Consider the following 20,717-nt stretch of genomic DNA (forward strand, 5'->3'; position numbering starts at 1 on the left):
AGATGTGGTCTCGATCAGGACAGTTTCCGCTTTAAAGTCACTCACACGCTGTCGCTCTGTCACCAGCATCAAACACACGGTAATTATGGGAAACGGGAATGGTGCAGAAAAATAAATACCACCAAGACCCAGTAAAGCTGAAACTCTCCAGCCTCCAGACGGTGACTTGAAAAACCTCTTGACAAATTTCATCAACGGTGCTGTTGTGATTACCTTCTAAAAAGCATGTTGTGCCATATAAGGTAATGAGTAGGTGTCTTTTCCATTCTGCTGATAGATAGAGAAGGGAGGATGCTGTGGCCTTTCTCTCTGATAAATCCCCTGAATGACACAGTGGAACTGCCCTACGCCTACGCCCTGAAAATCGGCCCTGTTGTGCACGCAGTCTGGCGGTTAAGCTGTAAAGCCCGTCGGGATTTGTCGCCCTGTTGCCGTTCTCGCTTTAAGCTCAGAGTATGTCTGTGTTTTGCTAACAGAAGCATAAAGGATTAAACCTGCCATTGTGTTCATTTGGGCCACACAGTTTAAGACATTAGAGCTAGCACAAAACAATGGCTGAGATAAGTCAAGTAACACACCGTCAACTGGATGACATGTTTATGACTTGTTTTCAATTGTGTCATTAACTATGTGATCTGTAAATCACATGATGCCATGTTATGGTGAAATCGATTTCCAATAACCTAAGTTGTAATGCTTTACCGATGATTCAAATGCAGCAGCGATATATCTCATCCAAATTGCATGAATGAGTGAATCATGACAATGATTTGAAAATATATTTGGAAACATTAAAAAATATATCTCTCTATCTGTAGTATATTCCATTTGATTGTGATTAAGCCAGAATTTGTGTGTTCGGGTCCTGTGATTTTTTCCTCCATAGACACGAGAAGTATTTCAGGGAACTGATGTTCGCCAAAACCATCCAGCCCACCTACGGCTTCATGTGACTGTCCAGGAGAGATGACACACATGGTTTCCAGCAGCAGCACGGTTAACAGCATGATTAAGAGCCACAGCTCTTAAAAGAAAGCAACAAGTCAGGATATTTATTATTATACTGTCTTTTCTTTTTTAATAGCAAGTTTGACACCATGAGTTTTACCCTGGTGCCCTTTATATTCTTTATTACCTCATAATTATCTCATAATTTCTCAGATTTACTCAACAAATTTCGGGTTTATTGTCACATGCATAAAGAGTGCTTTAAGCCTCTATATACAATAAAAAAAAAGTCTTGTTTTGCAGTTCTCAAACCTAGACACGCTAATGAAAGCAACTAGCTCTTACTCCGTACAAAAATGAGCAAAATTTAATCGTTGAAGCTAGGCAAAAAAATAAATAAAAAAAAACAAAAAATGTGGTGCATGATCATTACATTGCTTTAATCAATGCAAGAAATATTGTATGCAGTCATAAAGTGACATAGTGATAGTGGGAAATGATCTCCTTAAATTATTCATGTATTTTAACGAAATGTGTCTTTCTTCAATCATTCAAATTTGAGATTATATTCGTAACATCTTTAATATTTAATGATGCTAACATCCTGAGTATCATGCTAGCATGATAGATCACCTAGCTAGATCTGTGGTGCTAAGCTGTGGACGATTAACTTTCTTTTCCTTGTAGAACATATTGTTTAAATAAAGATTAGAACCCAAGATCTGCCTGAAAATGATGTCCAGCGTCTCATATCTCTCGAGTGCCATGTCCGTGACTATGTTTTGTCTGAAACCATGAAGTCATAAACTCACCAACACAGAAATTGTTGATGTGTTCATTTGGTAAAACTACGATTTGTTTAACCGAGTATGGATGTAAGAATGTGAAAGGAAATGATGCTAATAATAAGAGCAGGATATTAAAGAGCATATAGGCCGAAATATAAGCACAGCATGTAAATAAGTTTTGAGAAAGTATGTCTAAAAGAATGCTTATTCAAATAACTTTCGTAAATGTAAAGCTATTTAGGGTTCTGACCATCTAAAACTAGGAAACTATTTCACTAGCCTTTGCCGCTAGCGGCCTTTACAACTGTATATTACTTCTTCCTGCATAAATTCGCCTCTTAGTTGTGGTCGCTATTTGGACGGGTGAAACCACAGACTCCTGTGAGGTGTGAGATGACTGAAATGTAAGAATGAAACGGAGACAAAATAAGCTAATTGTGTTTGCTAACAATAACAGTTAGAATACTTGAGATGTAAAGATGTGATGGGCAATGCGGAGAGTCAAAATATGCTAAAAATGTTATGCTAACAACTTCGCAGAACACATAAGAACAGAGAGGGAAAAGCACAGGTAATGGTAATTAATTTGTCAGAAATCTTACTTCAGTAACATGAAAAAAGTATTATTAAAGCGACTTTTTTTACATTATAAGTAGTGTTTATTAAAAGTTACCTCAGGAAATGTAAGGGCACTTCTGCTTGTTAGCACTAAGGCTGATCATGTTAGATACAATAAAAAACCTGTAAATTACTTGATAATAAATCTTTATGTGTCATTGAGAAATAAAACCATATCCTGATGTCTTTAAAATGAGGACATTATCCTGGCTTATCCTTATTTGGTTATTGATAAGATCCGAATTGACTTTGATTTTTTTCGTGTTGGTCTCTTTGTCCCGATGTTTTGGTGAGGAACACACACTGTTAAAAATAAGCCACTAGAAAGTTCTGTCATCTTTATTTGTTGTGTCTTCTCTTGACTGTACAATTAAAGAGAGACCCTCTTTCATCAGCAGCACTTCTTTCTCTCTCCCGCTCTCTCTCTCTTTCTTTTTTGAACCTGGCGTCTCTCCAGAAAAACAGCGGGCACACCTGTAGCCCAAATTGCCGGTGTTGTCCCCTATCGCCCCTCCCTTCACTGCCTTCCTCCGCCGTCCCAAACACTTCCGTCCACACATCAAAGCCCCGGCAATCAAAAGCACCTCACAGACGACGTAGCCTTTACTGAGGAGAGACAAAATATAGTTTACCTCAGCCTTGCTTCCTCCTTACACACACACACACACACACACACACACATGTAAGGCCAAAACACAAACACTTCAGATACTGATACACAGCACTGATATCAGACAGGCGACACGAGAGACTAGACTACTTGGTCGGAAACCAGATAATGGAAGGGTGCAGTGTCCGTGTGTGTGTGGTGTGTTTGGGGTCTGTGTGGTTGTAAGGTCTGAGTGTAGGGTCACTGTGTTAGTGGAACATCAAAAAGTCTCACAGCTTGAGGTCTTGAGTTACTGTACTTATGTGTTGTGTGTGTGTGTGTGTGTGTGTGTGTGTATCTACAGAAATACTTTTTTCGTTTTTCTAGTTATATACAGAAAAGGCATTTTGACATTGACATAAGAATTCATAAAGCTATAATATTGTTTTATAAAATTTTAATAACAAAACTCAATCTATTTGAGTGATAAACATAATGATCATTTGTCAAATTGTAATGCATGCTTGTTGAAGAAACGTTCAGTAAAGCAGCTACATAATAAAAATGAATAAATTACTGTATAAATTAACAACTTAGGTACAGTAGATTATGTGAGATATAGATGTAAAGCTTCAGCATCAGCCTTATAATTACATTTATTCACAATATAGAGACAATATATGCTGACATAATATAATATAAGACCAGAATTATGATTCTTACTCAGACTCATATGGTCTAAGTTACTGAAGTCAGACGCTGTGGAGGGGAAAGAAGCAAAGAAACACCGTCGGAGTCATAAAATGTTTCTTTATTGAGTATCATCCATGTAAAATAGCAGGTCTAACCTGACTGAAGCGAGTTTAATTCATTCTAAAATAACCAGCAGTATTAAATCTGCATCCTTATTTTAGGAGACGCGAAGGTTCTTTGAATTTTTTTGTAGCAAGCTAATTATTGAAAACAGGTGGGAAAAAAAACAATAATAGATGTCAATCTGTTAAACTATCCATAAAATAAACTTCTATATTATCTGAGGTACAAACAAAGCCTAGCTCGTAGCATTAATCTAATAATTTCTATGATTACAGTAATGCATGCTTTACTGTAAAATTAATATCACATTAATAGCTGTAAACAGACAGCTATTAATGTGATACAGATAACCGCTAATACGTCAAGAGTCACCTGACTAATTGAATGATTAACACACTGGATGGATGATTGTTTATTATACCAGTTATTATTAGATTGTATAATATTAGATGAGATTAGATTACCCATGATGTTGTTAGAGGAATATAGTCAGCAGTGGGGTTGATTATTTTCCGAAAACAGAGTCATGTCTAATCTAATCTAATCTAATCTAATCTAAGCCAAGGCCTTGTGGTTCAATGTGTGTAAATTAATGAATGATATTGTATTTTATTAATATATTATGTTCTAATTAAACACGCCCCTGTTATATTAGATTGTAGTTATAATAATTATTTATGCTTATTTTATTAGGTTATTAATGAACAATATACTAGATAACAGCCAGAGCCACAGAGGTTTCAAAAGGCTTAATGAATGTGTTTAAACAGCTTAATGAGGTCATTTATACATTATAATATATATATTATATATATAATATAATATAATATAATATAATATAATATAATATAATATAATATAATATAATATAATATAATATAATATAATAAGTATTTGTAATTTTGAAGCGTTTTTTTTTTTTTTTTTTTTTTTACAAATGATTACAATTAATTTTATTTTTATTTAAATATTTTTAGTTTATTTTGTCATGCTTTTTCAACAGTCCATGTCATAAAAAGTAAATAAAATGAATAAATGAAACAAAATAAAAAAAATGTTCTATTTAAATAAAAATCAATAAATAATAGATAAAGAAAATAACAGAATATACAAGGAAATGAATATATTCTATAACAAACTATAATAATTACATATATGTGTTGAATTATTAAACAACTACTAGATGATTTAGCACCATATTGGCCCCAGACAAGCCCGAGTTGTAGCTTAAATATTTCAGTCAGTTAACATTCTCTACCCAAAAAGTCATATTTCATGACTTGAATCTTTCTTAAAGTGAAACTGTAATGTAAATATTGTTGACAGAATTGCCCAGGAAACCAGAAGGCCACATGTGAAGTTCCTCCTGAGCATACAGTGTGGTCACATGTTTCATGGGTTCCCACTACAAGTCTTTCGTTCTTTCTGTTTATGGTACGTAAGGAAGGAAGTCGAGCACTCCGGAGACGTCACGTCGTCTGTCACTCCGTCAACACATCCTAGCCTCATGATTTTTCGCAGAATGCATTGCGTGCTTCGTAACCTATCATTTACACCACCTCACGCACCCCTCCCAGGAGCGCTCAAATATCAGTCTTGGCCCATCACATCAATAAAGAGCAGCAGCATTTCTTTCAGAGATGTGGAATGCTGATTAGGACGTGGGCCTGACTAATGCAGCGCGTGTCTTTTTGTTCTTCTGCTTAAGTGTGTTCGTTAAAAGCCTGTTTATGGCTGTGAATTAGCCAGCGTGACTCAGTGAGTGCCGTGTATTTCTGGGTGCCACCAAGTCTGGCTGTTTCAGCTGTCACTCGATGCTGTCACTTGCCAGTCACTGGCTTTTCGTGCGCCGGTCTCCATTAGAGCTTCTCCTGTCATTAGCGTGACCTCTTAAGTCCTGTATCTGCCTGAGTATTACACGCTTTTAAATTAAAGGCTTGTCTCTGTCTTTGTCTCCCTCACTGTCTCTCCCTCTCTCTCTCTTATTTGTATTTCTCTCTCTCTCTGAGCTGCAATTGGACCCAATACTCCGGAAGTCAGGCTTTGATTACAGTATCTGTGCAGTCCGTAGCGTTGTTTACTCTATAGGCTAATATTAGCTCTCTCATCGTAGACAGTCATCATCATTCAACAGGAAAGCTGATGTCTGCTCTCTCTCCCCCTTAATTTCTCTCTCTCTCTCTCTCTCTCTTTGCTTTTCTCCTATTCTTTCACTCTCTCACACACACACACGCCTCTCTTTCTCCGTCATGCTTTTCATATTTCTTCACCGAGCTCTTGAAAAGGTGTGAAAGTCACGAACGCGCTCCTTCAGTCTACATTTTAGCAAACATTGAGCTCTAACTCAAAGGTGGTGATTGGTATGTTTGCGTTAGGAAAGACTCTGTTTGGATGAAACCAAACGAGTTCAAACGCTAACAACGCAGCCCTCATTATTCTTTTCTTTTCTATGTTTCCCCTCCCCCCTTCAAATTCACCTTTTACTTTTCACATTGCAGTTGACTTTGCATTTTAAAACGGATTAAGTGTTGAAATGTCCGGCGTGTGTGTCATCTTTCGTTTCTGTTTGGGGTAATTATTGTACATTACAAGCCTGCGTGTGTTCAGTGACAGCTTGGGCGTGTGTGTACATGTTTATGTCTGTGTGTGTGTGTGTGTGCGTGTGTGTGTTAGAGTCTAACATCAATTTGAAAGTGTTATTATTTGCTGAGAGGAAGGAAATTGGGAATAATGCACTTACAGGAAACACAAACAAGTGTGGTTCATTGTGGGAAAGCGAAGCAAGGCTATGTAATAGAGAGAGATTTTGTGTGTGTGTGTGTGTGTGTGTCACACAGATGTTCAGCACCTCTGAGAGTGTACCTCTTAAAATGTTCCCATCGATGTTTTCAGCTGCAGCCTGCCATCCTTTCAGATGTATTAGCAGTCATCAACGATATAACTGCCAGTTTGTGTGTGTGTGTGTGTGTGTGTGTGTGTGCATGTGTGTTCACGCCAAGTTCAATATTTGCCCTGACCAAGCTATGACTTGACGCTTCGATTTCCCACATGGAAGAATGATGTATCTCAGTGGCACTCCCTCTGTCATTGTCCTTGATAGGGGATGAGTTGTTCTAAAAAAGTGTGTTATTTTTTAACATCCCCACCAACCCCACCACCCCCACCACCACCACCAGACTTGATACCTCACCCCTCAACTACCCCCTCCACACACACAAACACACCCTACTCTCATTCTCTCAATCCGCTAATCGTGGCTGGTTACAGCGTCCACAGAGACGCTTGGTCATTTTGTCGCTTCACACCTGAAGTAAAACAACGAGACAGTAAAATTTGAAAGTGAGAATGTTCAAGCCATCACTGAAAAAAAGAAAGAAAGATGGCTCGGGATGGCCTTCTGGATGCCAGACAGATCACGTGTCGCTTTTCGCGCTTCCGTCTCGAACCCTGAGAAGCTGAAGGGCTCTTGATTAACAGGAAAAAACCTGATGTCAACGTGAACGTTATCCGACAAATAATAACAAAACTTTGCTGGATTGATTGTCTGAGTTCCTTCGCTGTTCTGTAAACAGTTCTGAAATTCTCTCGCCACTCTGTAAACACTGACATCTCTGTGTGGGCCAGTCATGTGTTTGGTCACTGCTCATGTTTGTGATTCAGATGTGATTTTTCTTTTTACATTCTTTCATTTCTGCTGAAATAATGACTAATTTTTCTTTTCACTCCCAGGAACGGTGTAGAAATATGAGAATATACGTTGAGGGGATGATGAAGAGTGTCTATCACGACATCCACGTTAACTGTAATAAATCGATGCACGTTCCGATCGATGATACGAGCCGAGTCAAGACAGAAAAGCTTGCGAAGGTGCCACTTGCCTGAGTGTCTTTTCATACGGATTATCTGGAAGACAGGATGAGCCATTGAGTTGGAAGGAAAAGGATGGACTGAGTAAGATCTAAAAGAGGAGGGGTAATAAAAGAGAAGAATGAATATGTAGAGGGATATTGGGATAAAAGTTGGGAAAGGAAAGTGAGCAAGCAATGTTTCTCGGTATAGAAAAAATACTAGTGACGACAATAATGATGAGTGTAAGGAAGTAGATAAAGAGAGGCAGGCAAATTGGTCAATTCTTTTTTTTTCAACAAAAAAAGACTTCCTTCCTGCCATTTTCCTTTCTTTTTTTGTGTGTTTTTAAAAGGGAGCCGATGACAGAATACCGAAATGAAGAGATGATGGGTATCTGGCACGTTCAGGTTATCTCCAGACTAAAAATAAGTTTCACACCAAGCAACAGAACAGAAAACACACCGGTATGGATGATAGGAAACACTCCCTGTCTCTTCACTCCACAGTCATCTCCATGGCACACACACACACTCATTCCTAATACTTCCTAACACGGGAAAATAAACACGGTTTTGCTTTCGCTGTTCTTGCTGCTCGTTGAATCACGGCTCGTCTGCCGTACCACGCCCTGAAGGAACACCTTTATCGCCCACACATCAAGCTCAAAAACACGAACCCGAGCTGCTTGCAACACACTCAACACACTCAACACCCCAGTCCCACTTCATGCATTTTTTTTTCCCCTGCATATTGGTAAACCTCCCGATGCATTGTGGGAATGACGTTCATTCAGAGCTTACCCTCTGTGGTCATTGGCATTTCCAGGAATGAATTGAAGAAAAGCCCTGTTTCAGGATGACACACAGGCAAGCTTTTGCCCGTTGTTGTTGTGAATCGGTGCTGTCATAACCTTAACACGCCTCTCGGTTTGTGTGGGCTCGCTTATTTCACACAGCATCGCTTTGACGCTTTGACGACTCTCAATGGAGCATTTGATGGCCGAAACCTCAAAAGAAAAAAAAATTCTCCACCGATTCTACTTGTTTTGGATTGAAGTGTAGATCTGGTGTTTACTGTAAATATATGTTTGTGCGCGAAGTGGCTCTGAGTCAGCGTGAAAAAGAGCTTTCGGTCAACAAGTGCAACATACATGCCTCAGGTGTCTCGGCTGTACCATGTCGCAATGTTTAAAAAACGTCAGAGATGCTGTCACTATCCGGTTGAAACGGTCCTCCGGGCGTGTTGAATGATATATATATATATATATATTTTTTTTCAACGTCTGAGTAATTTGTTGCTATTACTGTCATCTGTAATCCGTGCCATCTCTCTGTCTCTTTCGTTCTCTCTTTTCTGTCTTGCTCTCTGGTGACTAATAAACAAGCCTATAAATAACATCAGAGCTGAATGAAAATAAAGGGGGACAACTTTTGTTGTGGTTTTTTGTTTTGTCGCTGGAGGATCCTGCAGACATACAAACATCCAGGCTGGTAATTAGAGTGCGAAGAGATGAGGTGAGGAGTCGCACGGCCACTCGGCGGTCACTCAATGCTCGCTCCCATTAAAATTCACCCAAACGACAGCCAACCGGCACCGGTCGACGAAACGAGAGTGAAAATATCCTTTTAATTCGACTCACAGACCGAGCGGTTTTTGGAAAGGAGCACTGTGTTTGCTTTCTTTTTTTTTTTTCCTGGAGGCCAGCCACAGCCCCTCTTCAATAAAGTATTTATGTTCTTAAAAGAAGCAGAAAATGATCGTTAACATGAACATCTGCCCAGATGAAGCGCTTTCAAAAACAGAAACCACAAAGGCATTGCAGCTCAAAGTGGCTGGTTAGAGGATTTTCGACTTCACAGGACTGAAAATGTCCTGCTTTTGTCTGTCTCTCTTTTGTCTGTCTGTCTCTCTCACATCCAGTCTGCTGTAGCGAGAGAGGAGAAAAAGAAGAAGAAGAAGGATGTCGCTTTCAACATGGATGCAAATCAACAAAACATTCATATATATATATATACACATCCAATTCAGACAAAAATACTCTCGCATTCATCTCATTATTTATTCATTTAATTTTTGCAAGCAAAAAAATTCTCTCGCGTTTATAAATATTTTTCTCCCAAGCACAAAGTGCTCTCACGTTCCTCACTTGATTTCACAAAATTCATGTTGGATTCACGTTTTCTAATTTTCTCCAGTTGCCTTCACATTTACATAAAAAAATTTATCATGTTAGCTCTCACACCTCGCAATAAAACATTTCTCACAAATGCATAAAATGCTCTCACATTTAAATAAAATGCTAATAATGAATTCAAATTGCTCTCGGCTACATCACTTTCTTTCTCCCTTTCGCATAAAATACTCTCGATACAGCAAACGCTCTCAATTTCCTCTCCTTTCCTCTCATATCGCTAAACTAAATGCTCTCGCATGCAACAGTTCTACCTCTCGCACGGACTGTTAAATCAATTAGCTTGTAATGTGTATCGCTTGTCCTCTTACGTTTAAAGAAAAATGTTCTCACATTTCATTACAATTACAAATTACAAATTCCTCTCAGATGCTCCTTCGTTTATTTATTCTAAACGCAAAACGTTCCTGTGTTCATGAACATATCTCACACAAACCCTAAACGCTCTCATATTTGTTGTTTTATTCAGTGAGACCACAGATTTCTCTTCGCATTAGACACTTTCGCAAAAAAAAAAACACAAAACACTCTCACATTCATCGCATTTTATTCCTCGCAAAGACAAAATCTTTTCAAATCCTTTGCGTTTTATATTGTGAAAAAATAAAAAAATTTCTTGCACTCGTAGCTTCGTGGTACACAGATAGATAGATAGATAGATAGATAGATAGATAGATAGATAGATAGATAGATAGATAGATAGATAGATAGATAGATAGATAGAGAAAAACTATTAACATGGGAGAACACACCTCACAGGAAGGAGGAAGGACCATCGCAGGGGATCTGAGCATTCTCGGGCTGGTGAGCAAACAGCGGTAAACAGGAAGGAGATGTTTCAAGTAGTGGATATACACACACATGCTTCTTACGTGCAGGAAGTCAGTTCTGTAATGCCCAAGGATGTATATGAAGGTCTTTTTTATGTGTTTGTATGTTAAAAGGGACAAAGGGACAGAGAGAGAGAGAGAGAGAGAGAGAGAGAGAGAGAGAGAGAGAGAGAAGGAAGTAAGGATGAAGGAAAGTTTTGGAGATGTGGAGACAGCACACTGCCAGATGCTGCAAGTAAATATCTCAAGTAGTATAAGACTTTAGCAGTATTATATATGTATTGAACATATCAGGAAAACACACACACAAACACACTCACACACACACACACACAGACACACACGCACACACACACACGGACACACACCTGCGTTATGAACAATTGTTTCATAAAGCACCGAGTGCCATTCTCCTGAACTCTGCTGTATAGCTCTCTCTCTCTCTCTCTCTCTTTATCTCTCTCTCTCTCTCTCTCTTTATCTCTCTCTCTCTTTATCTCTCTATCTAACTGTCTCTCTCTCTCTATCACTTTCTCTTGTTCTCTCTCTCTCTCTCTCTCTTTCTCTCTCTCTCTCTTTATCTCTCTATCTAACTGTCTCTCTCTCTCTATCACTTTCTCTTGTTCTCTCTCTCTCTCTCTGTCTTTCTCTCTCTCCCTATTTCTCTTTTTCTCTCTTTCTCCCTCTCTCTCTCTCACTCTCTCTCTTTATCTCTCTCTCTCTTTATCTCTCTCTCTCTCTTTATCTCTCTCTCATTCTCTCTCTCTCTCTCTCTCTCTCTCGCTCTCTCTCTCTCATTCTCTCTCTCTCTCCCCCTCACACACACACACAAACACAGAACAAGCTCCAGACAGTGAACAAGGGTAAAAAAAAACAAAAAAAAAAAACACAGCTCTCAAAATAGCATCAATGGAAGAGGAAATCTAAATCCAGGCCTCACAGGAAGAAAAGTGTGTGAGAAATATAAACATAAACCAGGAAGTGCTGGTCTCCCCACACAATCCCACCTCCTCCTAACCCTCTCGCTCTCTCACCCTGATCCCCTGACTCAGTCTGGAGGTGGAGGTCTTTTTCTTTTTCTTTTTTTTTACGCCGACTGTAGATTCGTTTCCTCCCTCCCTTTATCCTTCCTTCCTCTGACTTTTCCTCTCTGATTACATTTTCGACAAAAACTTGACTAAAATTTGAATAAACGCGTTTATATGGAGCCATGGTGGATCATTTTCTACACATGTTTTTCTGCTATTTCTACAGTAAAGTGTGCATTTTTAACGAGAATCTAACAACATTACGGACACTGACCTCGCTTCAACCTTGTTGCTCGATGTCTCTCGTATCTTTTTACGTAGATACGGATAACAAACCACATGCATTTCTACACAAATCCAACATGCAAATCAAATCCTACTACTTGACCACCAACTTCCTGTCTAGTTCCCCATTTCCAGTTGTTGTATGCAAAAGACAGTTGGTGAATCCTGAAAGGTGCCAACTTTGGCAGTCATGCATCCTAAACGTTTATGATATAATGAACTATCGGCTTGACAAATGTGGTTTTGGAGAGGTTGGGGGGGCGGTTACAATAACACAGGCTACACGACGGCTGAACCAGTCGTTTGACATGACAGGTCTCTTTGATCCGTTAATCGAGAGATTATTTCGGTGCAATATTTCTTTTAACCATGCCACGTTGTTTGTTAATCGTTTGCATTTTTCAAACGTGAGCTCCATTTTTGGGGTCTTATAAAATCCCAACGTTTTTTTTAACAACAGGCTGTCACACATTGTAGAAGAGATGATATACGTATAATAAAAAAACGATGTACCGCAAAACAAGTTTCTTATTAAAAGATTATTCTTCATGTGCCTACAAATACGTTTCAAGTTTGAGATGATCTTATTCTATTGTCAGATAATTAGCTGATTTCTTGAAATGAATGCTTCCAATTAGAAAGAAACAGTCAGGACGTCAAACTTTACCGTAAAGTTACAATCGAAAATAATAGTTGCCAGATTCATCCCCTCGGATGACGGGATGAATTGATCTCATCAGAGAACAACTTGTGACAATTCTTTCGATTTTCACTGATTTGTCATTTTATTTATTTCTGCCCTCATTAGCGGAAAAGGCTTTGTTTACAGAAAGGAAGGCGAGGAAAACACTGTGTTTAGACAAAGTTCCATGCATTCAAAACAAACGTCTCATCACAAGTACGTGACGAGTCGAAAGTAGCGACGTGAAGCAAGCGAGTGCGAAACGTTTAATCATCTCAATGTTTTAGCATTAAAAGGCAACTATTAGTCACGTGTCTGTTACGTCAGACGGGAAATGGTCAAAAATATGCGATTGGACCTTCAGAAATGTGCACTAGTGTCTGTCCCGCACATTTTATTTTTGTCCCATGCGAAAAGCCTGAGCCCTGAAGCCTCACATAACATATCGAGCAGCGTGTTCTCAGCAAAAGCCATTTGTTCTCCATCTGGGTGTTTGGTGAAGGAAGTAGATCCCCCCTGTTCCCCCTCTCTGTCCCTTTCTCTCTCTTTTCCGTCCTCTCTCGCTCACTCTCCGCACCTGCCTCTCCCGGTGTTCTCAGGCCGTCGCCATTGTTTCTCCGGAAGAGGAGAAGGATGTGGCTGGCTTTCTCTACAGCTGTGGATAACATGTGGTGTGTGTGTGTGTGTTATAGCTTGTGAGTGGTTGCAGGTGTGTGTGTGTGTGTATAAGCATTTATGACACTACAGGAAAAAACAGTATCCATTCAACTGGTACACAGAGTGACCAGTTGGAGTCGCACAGCCAAATCGTGCATGGTTGTCTTCTGTTCATTCACTGAACAAAAAGTGTGTGTGTGTGTGTGTGTGTATTAGAGAGAGAGAGAGAGAGAGAGAGAGAGATTGCATGTCGCCCCCTACTGGACACCCATACACATCCTGCCACAGTAATTCAATCCACATGCATCCCATCATACCATATTTACGATCATATCACTTCCCAGTCCAGTGTAGTTTCCTGTAATATCAAGTTCTTAACTAAGAGAGAGAGAGAGAGAGAGAGAGAGAGAGAGAGAGAGTGTGTGTGTATGTTCAAAGTGATGCTCTTTCGGTCATTCTTTTGTCTTATGGCACTTATGGGAAAAGCAACCATCTGCCTTGTGTTCATGTGACCTCATTAGTATCTGTTACACACTCTCTCTCTCTTTCTTCTTCTCCTTGGCTCTCTCATTAACACCAGGATCTAGGGGGGGTAATCACATGCTTGGTAAATAGTCAGGCTGCCAGAGTGATGAGTCTGCGTCCAGTGTCTCTCTTTCTGTCTGCCCACAAGCACTGTGCGACTGCATACACAGACATACACACACACACACGCACTCGGACGCAGGAGCGATAAAACTTTACAAGCATGACGCCACACACCAGACCACTACTCATAAGAGCTTGTGCTTGGTTGAGGAAAACATCTGACTGTTTGTGTGTGTGTGTGTGTGTGTGTGCATTAATGAGTATTTCAGAGGTGGCAGGAAGTGGCCTGTCAAGAGCCACATTGTTCTGTTTAATAATAAGAGGGACTTTGGCAATGAGGCAGAATTACCACCATGTTTATAGGAACTGTTGAATTCTTTTGCTTGTATAATAAATGACATCATTGTTTTAGCATTTAATGATTATTTTTAGTAATTGTTCCAACATTTTTTGCATTTTTCTTTCCTCGCTTGCTGTGTTTTGTGTTTTATCTGAACAAAGAGAGTCCTATACAATGCAAAAAAAAGACCAATTCATCATGGTCAGTCATCTTTACATGTGTTTCCGGCTGAAATCACAGGGCACGGGCGGCCATGAGCGGGCGCTCTTATTCACCCTGAGTTTCGCCCCCCTCGACCTCCACGTCAACCCGGAACCCGACGGGGTGACATGCTGGTCAACAGCAAAGCGTATCACAGAGTCCATATATCAAACTATTATTAGGAGGAAGTCATTACGGTGGGTCCGACCCCTCCTTGACCCTGGAGGCCAGATTAAACTGTAGCCAAAGATCAGGGCTGGATGTCGGCGATGTCAGGCCAGTGATGCAAGGCTTTCACTGCAGGCGCTCACACACTCACATGGCATCATGGGCCCACGTTTTCACTATACTTGGATGGATGATGTGAGACGGGAGAGGTGTTTAAATTCTAAAACTGATCCATTTTACAGTTTTTAATATTTTAATTAGAGAGAGAGAGAGAGAGAGAGAGAGAGGGAAGGAAGGAAGGGATGAAGGAAAGTTTTGGAGATGTTGCAAGTAAATATCTCAAGTAGTAAAAGACTTTAGCAGGTCTCTCTCTCTCTCTCTCCCTCTCTTTCTTTTCTTTTTTTCTTTCTCAGAGAGTCCAAATACTGAACAAGGAAATTTTTTTTTTTACTAATTTTTGGTATTTCAAATGGTAATGGGCAGGGTGTTTTTTTAGAGTATTTCCCATAAAAATAAAGGAATTCACTCAGTATTGAATCACGATACATTCCTCAGTATTACATCACGTCTGCAAAAAAAAAAAAACGAAAGCGTTATACTTCCTAGGAAATGGTTCCCAATCAGAAATGGTTTTCACCATGCTTCCATCTGATTCTAAGGAATAGCCGCTCATGAATCACCGCTAAAATACAGTCTGTTATCAAAATTCTCAGTGTGGACTCCTGTGTGGACCATTAAATCCCAGCTGAAAACCACTGGATGTTTGAAAAATCAGTCAGTGGTTTACTTTCAGGACACCCTGTGCCGGTCCTGTTTCACTAATCTGAAAATTTCTTTCATCAAGGTTTGAGATTAAATGAGAGAAAATCTGCAAAATGTCTTTGACCTAAAATTTAGAAGCTCTTAGTTCACAGGGTCATGTGTGACAGGGAGAGGATTGGTACGGGCAAAGGGGCATCCAAATGGCCCGAGGCCACTGATGCTCAGCAGAAAAGTGATGACGGTTCCAGCCCTGCCGTCGCCCGTGTTATCGGCCGGCTCGGCCTGACCCCTAGCAGCCCTGTCAGGAGCTGAGTGGAGAGTAGTAATAGCTGAACTTTGACCTTGCGACCCTCTGAAAGGTGATACCACAGCAGGAAGGTGAGGCTTGTGTCAGAGAGGACACTGGGTTGGACATCAAGGTACAAACAATTTAAGAGTCTGAAAGTCCTGTTGATATTTAGGAGAGGGGAAATGGCGCCTTTTTGGAAATTTCTGACTGATTTAGTGCATGTTGTGCAACCAGAGAAAACACTCTGGCTCCTGCGATCTTTATTTGCTCTTCTTGCCCTTCATAAACAGGTTCTTGTTCTTTGTCATTGTCTAAAAGAGGCACTTTGATGACGCATTAGCGCTGTGATTTATTTCTTTTCTAAATGTACTTTCCAGTAACGACGTGTGTCCTGTCCTAGACTATGACTTAGCCAAGAACGCTTCAGGTTCTGCAGCTACTCGTCAAGAGATCACGATTGCATCAAATTAGTGTGTGTGTGTGTGTATACAGAAATGTACAGCAGTTTTAATGGCTTAGTCATCACAGAAGAAGCCTCTGTGCTCGGATGGGTTGATGGGTTGTACGTTTGTGAGGAGGGCTGTGATTGGTGCAGAGCTGCCGTGTGATGTATAGGGCTGCTGACGGAGTTCCTGATGACTCTGATAGCCCCTATGACAGGATGGGAACTGGGGTTGGGGGTGTCATGGGGAGACACTGAGGTCTTAGTGATGACAGAGGAAAGGGGAGGGTGAAAGAGAAAGAGACGCGATGAAGGACACAGTACGGCAGGTTGAGAGAAAGACAGAGAGGGAGAGAGTGGAAGACTGGGAGAAAAATCCAGCTATTCAGAAGGACGAAAATGAAGAGACGATGTGGACGTGCCCTGTGACCTTCCACCTGGAGGTCAAACAGAGATCAGACAATGATACCGCAACAATCAGACTCGACGTCTACTACAGAATTCTTAGTCATTATTAACCAAAATCAAACACACGCAACTCCGTTTTCAAACGTTAGGCCACACCTCCTATCACAGTCTGATGCTATGAGCTGAGGTCAGAGATAACAAAGATTTTTGAAGAACGTCTGATTAAGATCAGATATCAAAGTGTTGTTCAGGTGGAGAGACAGATGAGATGAGAGATCAGATCAGATGTATCTTTATTAATACCCTGTAGTGACCGCTCTACCATTTGAGCTAATTCCCCCCCAAAAGTTCCCACAGGTTCACAGTCCAGTGCACTAACCATTACACCATGGAACCATCACATATCCCAGCTTAGTTGGGGTCAGAGCACAGGGTCAGCCATAATACAGCACCTCTGGAGCAGAAAGGGGTAAGGGCCTTGCTCAAGGGCCCAACAGTGGTGATGCTTGAACTCTCCCAGAGCCTTAACCATTTGAGCCACCAATGATTGAATTTCTTTTTAGAATATAATAATATATGAAAGAGCATGTACAAATCTTGGTGCTTGGCCTGCTAAAAACTGGGAATGTAGCTTTTTCTAGTGAAAGCTTTCATGAGTAAAAGTAAATATTCCACAAATCTCGGCCAAAAACATATATGTAGAGCTTTAAAATCCCATCTACAGCTGGTTTAGCTCATGTAGATGGAATGGCACATTGCTGGGATTCTCCACATCTTGTATAAAAAAGGAAATTCAATAAACTCCCTCACAACTCACGTTATCATTCCCTCTTGAAAGCGGTAGTCCTGAAACTCCTGTCCTGACTAATCCCCCCACCCACTGTGCAAACACAGCAGTTACACCTTCACAACACTGAAAATCAATTACTCATGGTTTTGTCTATCAGTGTTGACACATCATTACACAAATATTCTGCTATTAGTGTTGGCCTGGTGTTGTACAACATAACCGCTATTATTCACCTTCTCGTAAGAAGGTGAAGCAACAACGGGAGAGGCGGTTGTGTTTTCAGCCACTTTTGTTTCGTATATTTTTCCACTCACCTTTTCACTTATGACTCTGGCAGAGGTTTATGAGAGGTTAAATGACATATTTCAATACAGAAATATGGATTTCTGTATTGAAATATGTCATTTAACTTGATTTATTCATTTTATTTTAGTTACAGCTTCACGTCACAAAGGGGGTCATGTGACTGCCTGATACTTAAAGCTTTTTGCCAAATTACGATAAAACATATGCTTAAATATTGTAAAAATCAAGGATCAATCTTATTAAGCCAACTGGAACAAAGTGACCATGTAGCTTTATTTTTTTATTATTATTTATTTATTTTATTATTTTGCTTTACAAAATTTGTAACATTTTTGATATTACATAGGATTATTTATATATTTATATATATTATTTATAATTATAATAATAATAATAATAATAATAATAATAATAATAATAATAATAATAATAATAATAATAATACAGACCGATGGGTGATTCCTTGACAACCCACATTCTTTTTTAAGCTGTTTTTCAACGAGTGGCAGAAGTTTTCCATGTTAACCTGTAACTACACACACCTTGGATCATGTCTGTCAGAATCACTATAGAAACTGACAAATGAGACAAATGCACACAAGTCATACATGATCCCGTCTAATTAAATTTGCTAAATTAGTCTTTTAGTCCTTAGGCCTTATCTGTGTCATTATCCTCACAGATATTACACTCCTTTCTCTCTTTTTAAATGAGGTGTGGAGCAATAGTCAGTGACATGTTCACACACACACACACACATGCCCAGAATCATATATATGTTAAGCAAATGAACATGCATACAAACCACCTTAAACACACAATGTAAATTCTCTGACCAAAGGTCCAGTCAGATCCTTTCAAGAGTTTAGGTGTGAAATCGATTTTTAGAAATATACACACTCCGTCTGGCTTCCTTGTCCAGTCAGGTGCAAAGTGTGTGATAAGCATGTGATAACCAGCCGACCCCTGTGGTGGGTCAAAGCATTTAGCATCTCAGCTCTGTCATAATCACTGATGCCCTCGTGGTGCCCCGGGTCGCACTCGAAAGGTTTCAAAACCTAAGTGCTGGAGTCCAGGGGCAATTAGGCTTTCGCTGCTTTTAGAGAGTGAGGATGTCAACAAACTTTATAGGGTGTGTGTTTGTGTGTGTGTAAGGCCAGGTTAATGTGTGCTTGAGTGCACCTTGGAAGTAGAAGAGACAACCATCTTTGTTTGATTGGCGAGGGAGAAAGAGCCAGCGGGTCAGGGTCACTAGGCCTCTTCAAATATCTCTTTATTATCACATAAACCTCCAAAAGCTGCATGCCTTCACTTGCTGTCTCATGCCTTCTTTTCTACTCTCACTTGACTGGCTAATTTTGTGTATTGCTTTAGATAAGGTAAAAAAAAAAAACAACAACCAAAAACCATAATAATAAAACTCTCAGAGGGGTGTGCTGTTATAGGAAAATAATCAAGTCTTCTCACTCTGAAGTGTTTTCTTCCTCTTTTATCACAGCAATTTGTTAATTAAATAATAGATATCGGGTTATAACCACTAAACAGCTGAATTCTTGTTAGCACTTAACAGCTATAACTATAAACAGCACTTTCCTTTCAAGCCTCTGTTTGTTTCTTGTGAAGAAAAATTGCAGATTGCTATTTTGCAAAGAAACTGCATATGTAGAAGGCGGGGCCACAGCAGTGTGTACATATCTTTGGTGCTTGGCCCCATAATAACTGGAAATATAGCTTTTAACTAGTGAAAGCTTTGATGGTGAAAGCAAATATTCCATAAATCTACCATAAATCGCACCAAAAATGTAAATGTACAGCTGTTTTTTAGCTCATCGATGACATTCTTGATGGAATGGCACATTGCTGGGATTCTCCACATATAAAGAACAATCTTGTATAAAAAGGAATTTGAACCAAACACCCTCACAACTCACGTTATCAGTCCAGCCTTAAAGCAGTAGTTCTGAAACTCGGTCCTGACCGATCCCCCCCACCCACTGTGCAAACACAGCAGTTACACCTTTCCCTCCAGCAGAGGGCGACATATGTACACATTGCAATTTACATTGCTTGCACCTGACAGCCAGGATACCTACAGCCCTGCAGGCTCAGGCTCATACACAGCCCTTTGTTGCACCTTTGTAGAAGAGGGACTGGTATAGTATGTCAGGGCTTTTCCCAATGGAAGACTGAAATGGGAAAAAAGGAGCAAAAAAAGGAAAATATGAATTGCAAAGAAACATGAAAATAAAAGCAGAGATGACCTGTGGTAAAGATTTTTCATTTCATTTCATTGTCTGTACCGCTTATCCGATCTATTCCCAGGTCACGCAGAGCCTGTGCCTATCTCAGGCATCATTGGGCATCAAGGCAGGATACACCCTGGGCGGAGTGCCAACCCATCGCAGGGCACACACACTGCGGGCAAGGTGGAGACTCCTATCAGCTGTATATACATAGGGACAATAAATAAATAAACAAATAAACAAATAAATAAATAAATAAATAAATAACCCCTTTGTGAATTTATTAGAAATGTTTTATTATAAATCACCACAAAGTGGCGGTGTTGCTTTATTTATTCATGCATCATGAATTCGTTTTTTTTTTTTGTTGTTGTTGTTTTTTAAATAGGTTTTTGTTGAAAATATGTACTATATACGGGCTATTAACATGCTAAATTGTTGCTGGTGGTTTTTTATATTTTTTAACTAAACTTCAGTGGACACCTTTTAATTTGTTAGGGATGTAAAATCAAGGTAATGAACATTTTTGAGCATTATCAGCTGTTGCAGCTCTACATTGTGTACAGTAGGAGGCGCAGTGTGCAGTAGGCAGTGTAGCACCCACCGTAGTCGTGGCCGAGTGGTTAAGGCGATGGACTAGAAATCCATTGGGGTCTCCCCGCGCAGGTTCGAATCCTGCCGACTACGTGTAGCTTTATGTTCGTCGGATTAAAACCAACCAGCTCGTTATTCTAATTTATAAATGAAGAAATTCATTATGATGTCTGGTTTTGTTGAAGACAGGAATGTGCACAATTCACTGATTGCTTTTTATTTTGATAAACATAATATGTAATATGGGGAAAAATACCCTGCATTGTGTTACACCAAACATCTGTATACAAAATTTTAAATTAAAT

General features: G+C 39.7%; 1 non-coding gene across 1 annotated transcript; it reads left to right on the forward strand.

Moving 5' to 3' along the window:
- Positions 1-20,423: 20,423 nt before the first annotated feature.
- trnas-aga (transfer RNA serine (anticodon AGA)) lies at positions 20,424-20,505 on the forward strand. Its single transcript has one exon. It is a non-coding gene; the product is annotated as a tRNA-Ser (tRNA).
- Positions 20,506-20,717: the final 212 nt, after the last annotated feature.

Source organism: Hemibagrus wyckioides, linkage group LG20 (genome assembly GCF_019097595.1).
Source record: "Hemibagrus wyckioides isolate EC202008001 linkage group LG20, SWU_Hwy_1.0, whole genome shotgun sequence".
Taxonomy (NCBI): Eukaryota; Metazoa; Chordata; class Actinopteri; order Siluriformes; family Bagridae; genus Hemibagrus; species Hemibagrus wyckioides.